This window comes from Uranotaenia lowii, chromosome 3 (assembly GCF_029784155.1).
Source record: "Uranotaenia lowii strain MFRU-FL chromosome 3, ASM2978415v1, whole genome shotgun sequence".
NCBI lineage: Eukaryota > Metazoa > Arthropoda > Insecta > Diptera > Culicidae > Uranotaenia > Uranotaenia lowii.
The window spans coordinates 102,951,645-102,959,333 of NC_073693.1; positions in this window are offsets into that span (position 1 = coordinate 102,951,645).

The window sequence follows — 7,689 nt, forward strand, 5'->3', positions numbered from 1 at the left end:
ATGTCTCAGCTCCACGACGAATGTCTTCTGTTTCTTTACCTTTATGCTTCCTCATGCGGTCTTGATCGCGATAATCAGTTGATGTTGGTGTAGTTTCCAAATCTTCGATAGTTGGCAATTTTGAACGAATTGTTCTTCCATAACACAACTCAGTAGGTGTTTTTCCTGTAGTCGAATGTGGAGTTGTATAGTACATCATAAGATAATCTTTAAGATCTTTCTTCCAATCTCTACCGAAGGCATGGCTAATTTGAAGTCTCTTCAATAAAGATCGATTTTGCCTTTCAACAAGACCATTTTTTTGAGGCCAATATGGTGCTGTGTGATTAAGCGTTATTCCATGTACTTTACAGAATTCCTCAAATTCTTTCCCTACAAATTGTTTAGCATTATCAAGAGTTATCGTTTTTGGATATCCAAGTCTTGTGAAAATTTGGTTCAACTTATCCACCGTGTCACGTGATGTAATGCGATTCATGATTTCTACTTCTTTGTATCGACTGAAATAATCTATCACAACCAATAAATATTCTCCCGATGGAAGAGGTCCCATGAAATCGATTGCTATATCAATCCAAGGTTTCAACGGTAACTCTCGTCGTGCCATCGGAATTGGCTTGCTGGGAAGTCCAGTTAGTCTACATCCCTCACAATCAAGAACATATTTCTTGATATCCTTATCCATCATAGGCCACCAAGCCCTTTCTCGCAATCGCTTCTTCATCACAGATTCGCCTGGATGACCTTCATGTCCCAGTTCTAACATTCGATGCCGTAAAATTTTTGGAACGACCAGTTTGTTGCAACGCACAACCATATCGCTAAGAATTCCAAGTTCATTTGCAAATGGTTCATAATGTTTAACTAAAGAACTTGACCATATTCCTGTACGCAAACAATCTTTCACAGTCTTTAACTCCAGATCGGAAAGTGTTGCTTCTTCTAGTTCTTGAATATCAATAGCAACGGACTCTTTGACAGCGAGTACCAAAAATTTATTATCTTGTTCGAAATCTCCAGAAGGTTCTTGCTCGACTAACCGTGAAAGAGAATCTGCTATGTTTCCTGAACCTTTTCGGTACTTCACAACGAACAGGAAAGACTGCAATCGTAGAACCCAACGTTCAATTCGTGCACATGGTGTCGATGTAGGAGCAAAAATAATTTCCAAAGGCTTATGATCAGTTTCAAGTTCAAATTCACGACCAATCAAATAAATTGAAAATTTCTCAACCGCCCAGACTAAAGCCAATGCTTCTTTTTCCGTCTGACAATAACGACTTTCTGTTTTAGATAAACTTTTGCTTGCATAGCGAATGACTCGAGGTTCATTATCGGTGTGATCAATAAACTGAATTAAAACAGCTCCTAGAGCAACTGGAGACGCATCGGCGACTACTCTAGTTCGGAGATTGTTATCAAAAAACGATAGAGTTCGGACATTTGAAATAGCTTGTTTCAGATGTTGAAAACTTTCTTCATACTTCGCTTCCCATTTGAATCTAATATTTTTGCAAATAAGTTCTCGTAAAGGTGCTGTTATAGTTGCTAAATTCGGTATAAATTTGCCAATATACGTTACAAGTCCAAGAAAACTTCGAACTTCTTCCGAAGTTCTAGGTTTGCGAAATTTTTGCAAACAGCCTATTTTGTTCTCCATTGGTCGAACTCCTTCAGCAGAAATCTTATGTCCTAGAAATTCTATCTCGCGTACTTTGAAGATGCATTTTTGATTATTGAGGAGAATATTACGACTTTTTAAGACAGCTAATATTTGTGACAAACTTCGGTCATGTTCTTCTTGAGTTTCACCATAAACGAAAATATCATCAATATAATTGATTACATTTTCACAACCAATCAATATTTGTTCGAGAGTCTTCTGAAACATTTCAGGTGCACATGAAATTCCAAACATTAAACGCTTATAGCGAAATAATCCTTTATGACTTATAAATGTTGTAATATAACGGGAGGACTCTTCTAATTCAATCTGAGAATCAATTAATAACAAACAAAAATTATATTTCACACATTTTAAAATACATATCAGAAACACAAAGATCTTTAAATATTTCAGTAAAGAAAATTACCTGATGAAAAGCGTCTTTTATGTCTAGACGACTAAAAAAAATTAGCAGACTTCAGGCGTGGCAAAAAATCTTCAAACGTCGGCATCATGTAATGTTCTCTTATAATAGCTTGATTGGCGCGTCTCATGTCAACACATAAACGTAAATCACCATTGTCCTTGAGAATGGTAACTAACGGAGATACCCATGTAGCTCCACCTTCAACTGGTTCTATGATGTCGTTGGCCAACAATTGAGCAATCTTTTCTTCAATTCTAGACAGCAGAGCAACAGGTGGTCTACGAACACGTTGTGCTACAGGGTTTACATTCGAATTTACAGGTATGCGTAGTAGAACATTTTTCATTTTTGGAAATGGACGTTTTTCAAATGAAACAACAGAGTTAACTGATTGGGGCAATCCAATTGTCAACACACCAAGTAATTTGGCAGTCTCTTTGCCAAGTAGAGGCTGTGCTCCATCAACAACGACAAAGAATGTCGCGACTTGCTCCGATTGGGGCAAACCATCAACAGATATAACTGCTTCAAACACTGTTGATATTTGTAGAGGTTTTGATAAAGTACCATAACCACGAAGAGTGGTGTTAGGTAGACGCTCAGGCTGACGAACTTTAACTCCTTGTTGCTTCATGTATTCCCAAGTGGTGAAATCGATGATATTTTTGGAACTACCAGAATCTACTAGCATTTGGATGAGCACACCACCAATTTTCAACCACATCATTTCGTCACCATCTCCAATTTGATAAATGAAACTCTGTTGTTCTTGATTAACATTGTTCTCCGTTGATTCTATCAACCGTACGTTGTGTGATTTAAATTTCTTATTCTGTTGTTGAAAAAAATTAGCCGAATGTTGACGCTTGTTAGTCACCTGTTTCCCAGTAGACTTACAGCACTGAGGATAATGTCCCATTTTAGAACACTTTGGACACTTAAACCCTTTAGCTGGACATAATGGATCGTTGGCAAAATGATTTTTGTCTCCACACCGGTAACATGCATTATTTAAAATATTTCTGTGATCTAGAATTCCATTCACATTGGAATTAACTTGGAAAACATTGGGTCCGGAAATTTCATTAATTGTAAGAGCTTGAAATTTAATCGATTCTGTCGATCTGACTATCCTTGTAAGTTGAGCTAAGGATAAATTTTCTTCTTGAAGTAATTTTTCTCGCATTTCCGGTGAAGAATGCTGAATAACTTTGTCAATTATCCTTAACTCACGACTTTCCACTTCCGATTTACCAAAATTACACTTATTCGCTTGTTCCAAACAACGAGTAAGGAATTTTGATAGTGGCTCTTTTTCACCATCTTGTCCCGTTTGAAGAAACAGTTTACAAAATTCGTTTCGTTCATAGGATTCATGATGTTTTGGTGAGAAAAACTCATCGAGTTTTGCAATAGCTACCTAAAGTTTTACCATATTATGTGAGTATATGGAATTAAAAAAAAATAAACTTATCAACAGTTACCTTAAAAGGGTCTACATTATGCGCTTTATCCTCAGCAACATTTGCATCATCAAGTGAATAAAACACATCCTGGAGTTCAACATCTCCTTTGGCTAGTAAAATATTTCTCAACCTGGTTGCATTTTTCTCTCCTGCAGCTGCTACAATCACTTCGAAATTACGTCGCCATTTATGCCATTCTGTCCGAATTTGTGTTGTATGTAGATGATTGAATTTAAAAGGACAGATATTCCAAGCTTCCATTTGAAGGCTAAAATTATAATACTATTAGTAACAGGTGATGTCATGGTAACGTATTTAAAATTTATTGTAGTGAATTGAGCAACGAAAATTTGAAAAATTTTCAGTATTCAAGCTCGAAGCCAATCATTTTTCTGGCTCGAAGCCAACGGTATTTCAAGCTCGAAGCCAACCGTTTTTTTTTTCAAGCTCGAAGCCAATCATTTTTCCGGCTCGAAGCCAACGGTATTTCAAGCTCGAAGCCAACCGTTTTTTTTCAAGCTCGAAGCCAATCATTTTCCCGGCCGAAGCCAACGGTATTTCACGCTCGAAGCCAACCGTTTTTCAAGCTCGAAGCCAAAAAAAAAAATTTAAAATTTTTTTAGTCACTGGAATGATTTTTATACAATCTCTAAAACAGTGCGATTGTTTTATAAGATTGATTAAAAGACTAATAAAGATCAAAAATGACTTACATGTAATAAAATGAATTCTTATAATCCTTGGAAACTAAAATTATTCTTCTTTTCACTCGTCGCCAGATGTGGTATTTCCGGAATTTCTACAAACAATAAAACACGTCTTTACAGTTTGATGTATAATCCAAGAATGTATTTTCACTAAAAAGCCTACTTTAAAATATTACAATTCTGATGATCATGCTGACGTGATCACAAGTAATCACCATAATGGTTGCTGTGCGAGTCCCCCTACTGCTTGATTTACAGCTGGATCCGGCATGATGGTAACCTCAACTGCTCACACGCGGTGATTGTGTCGATCAAAAAGCCGATTTTAACGCGACGGACAACTGTTATTCGCGAAATCGGTACTGAACCAACTCGTCGCCACTTTGTTGTAATAAATAGGCCGATGATTTATACAACTAACATATTAAAAACTTTATTACACGATTGTTACAACTAAAACGAATAAACGGTGTGGTTCTTGATTAGAGTGGTGAATTAGAATGACTTGCACAATTGGTGTTCTTGGGTGGCAGACGTCAGTCACTCTGACAGAATGTGTCAGACGATGAGCCCACTGATAATGATGATGATGATAAGGTTGTGTAGGGGTGTCCTCCCAACACTAATCATTCACTTCCATTGCTTATTTCTCACGCCTTCCTTCTCATATCCCACTTCTCACGTCGCACTCCTTACGTTTCAGGTCTTAAGTCCTATTTTCAATCTCATGACTCCTATCCTAGTCGGGTACCCACTCGTATACATACGCGCTTGATATCTCGGAAAACTTTCTTATCCATTTATCAGGAAAATTCGTTCGAAATTTTTATTTTTATATAACGTTCCGTAGACTGATATCACAATAATCGGTTACACATGAAATACGACTGATTATTACCACAAAACCCGTGAAATTACTCGCCAACATTTCTACGAACATCATTGTTTACTTTCCGTGGTAGCCCGAGTAGAAAGGCAGTGTTAAGTGAATAATATCACCAGAACGATCGAACTTTTGACTGACAGAGAGTGCAACTCTCATCGGAAGTAACCATGGCAGGCAAGGACCCAGATCCACCGGATGATAGAGGATCGTTCCCAGCATGGATGGCCAATAGTGAGAACGACGGTATCCTACGTATACTTCTCCTGCGTGTAGTATCCGAGGATGACGACAAACGACCACCTCTTCCACATAATCCATTTTTAATTTCACGATCTGTAGAAGCAATCGTCGGTTACAGAAACCGCCACTTAGTCTCTGCAATTAGAGAAGAGAAGGGAAATCGATATGTTTTGAGAACCCAGTCACCCGAAATCTACTCCAAACTTTGTAAAATGACCCATCTATTAGACGCTGAACAAACTCGTGTTGAAGTTGTGGATCACCCAACTTTCAGTTTCACGAAAGGTGTTGTATACGAGCCTGATACTAAGGACATGAGCGACAACGATCTCCTTAAAGAGTTGAGTCGGGAAGGTGTAACAGCTGTAAAACGAATAACGACGAAAGATAAGCAATCTGGTGCCATTAAAAACACGCCCCTTGTCGTCTTGACGTTCAAGGGAACCAAGAGACCTACACACATATTATTTGGTATGCTTCGGATTAGCGTTCGCCCATACTACCCGTCTGTGCTACAGTGCCGCAGCTGTGCAGCCTACGGTCACACGCGTAAGCATTGTTCGAGCGAAGCGGTGTGCTTCAATTGTTCACAAAAACACACACTCGACAATGACCAGGAATGTCCGAACCCAGCATACTGCTATCATTGTGAGGGAGCCCACTCGCCGATCAGTAAAAGCTGTCCGGTCTTCCGAAAGGAGGAAGCAGTGGTTCGAATCAAGGTCGATAAAGGATTGACATACCGTGAAGCTCGCGAACAGATTGATAGAACTAGTCCCCAAATTTCCTACTCGAGCCAAGTTCAAAACCGCCTAAACGAGCACTCTGACAAAGATCGTGAAATCCAGTTACTCCATAAGGAAGTCGACAAGCTCCGAAATCAGTTGAAAGATTTCTCATTGTTGAAATCTCAGTTAGAGGCTCTGCAAACCGTGCACCAAGCAGCTCTTAGAACGAACCAAGAACTCGGAAATAGTCAAGTTACCAACAAATCAACCAACGGAAAACCGGAAGCACCTTCGAAGACTCGGATATCACGAAAAGATTCAGGAAAAAAAAGTTCTTGCAATCAGCAAAAAGCAGCAGAAACCACCACCCAACATGATAACCAAACCCCTGTAATCTCTCATAGATATCCAAGTCGCAGCATAAGCAGGAAACGATTTCAAGAATCCCCTCCAACCAAATACGATAGAGCACCAAAGAAAATCCACCAGGAAAGTCCAGTCGAAGACGTTCGTATGCTAAGCTCTGAAGAACAACCCTCGGATGATGACTTTGATGACTGATCGACCTACTTCAACTTTGGACCCCGATACTACAACCGTCTCACCCACCGCAACGTATAACGACCATAGCAATGCCACAGGTACCCGATTAAGGAACAGAAACGACCAAACGACTAACCAAAACCCGCTGACATCGAGCAGGAATCCAGCAACCAGGCATTCCCTCGTGTCAGCTTCGGCAGAAACTGTACCAACATCACACCATGAATCGTCTACTGCAGCAGCTGACACGGGGAACATGCCTTCTTTGGCAAGTATCCCTTTAATAAATCCTCAAGCAACATATCCAGCCGTATCTTATCCCACAGATGACAATGCTCCAGTCTACGAAAATCAGCACAATCAAAACACTTCCCAATCTACGCATCAGCAGAACCTAAATCCTCTCGGATTTCACATTAGCACTCAGAACTCTTCAGATCATCGCGTCACGACGGCATCAAGCAGGAATCCAGCAAACAAGCACCTCCCCGTGTCAGCCTCAACCGCCCCAACACCACTGACATTGCCTGAACAACTACCGGTAACAGCTGACACGGGGGAGCTGCCTTCTCTGGCAAGTATTTCAACATCCCGTAGGAGTCTGTCAAATTCAGCCGACTCTCTTTCTACAGATTCAACAGAAGCAGAAACTACTGGCAACTCTACCCTCGCCCTACAATGGAACATCCGAGGTTTAAGGACACATCGCAACGAACTCCAACTACTGATTTCGAAATTTCAACCTATAGCGATTTGCCTACAAGAAACGAATGCCGGAACGCATAATATGGATGTGAATTTCATCGGCCGTAACTACAAACTCCTGCTAGGAACGTGCTCTGCGCACAGTAGACAAGGTGTGGCTTTGGCCATCAAATCTGATACACCATTTCAACGAATACCGATCAATTCAAACATCCAAGCAGTTGCTGTCCGCATCTACACTCCTGTAGAGATGACACTAGTATCTATATACCTACCGCCCAGTGAAAACGACGTCATAGACAACCTACAGATACTGCTCGC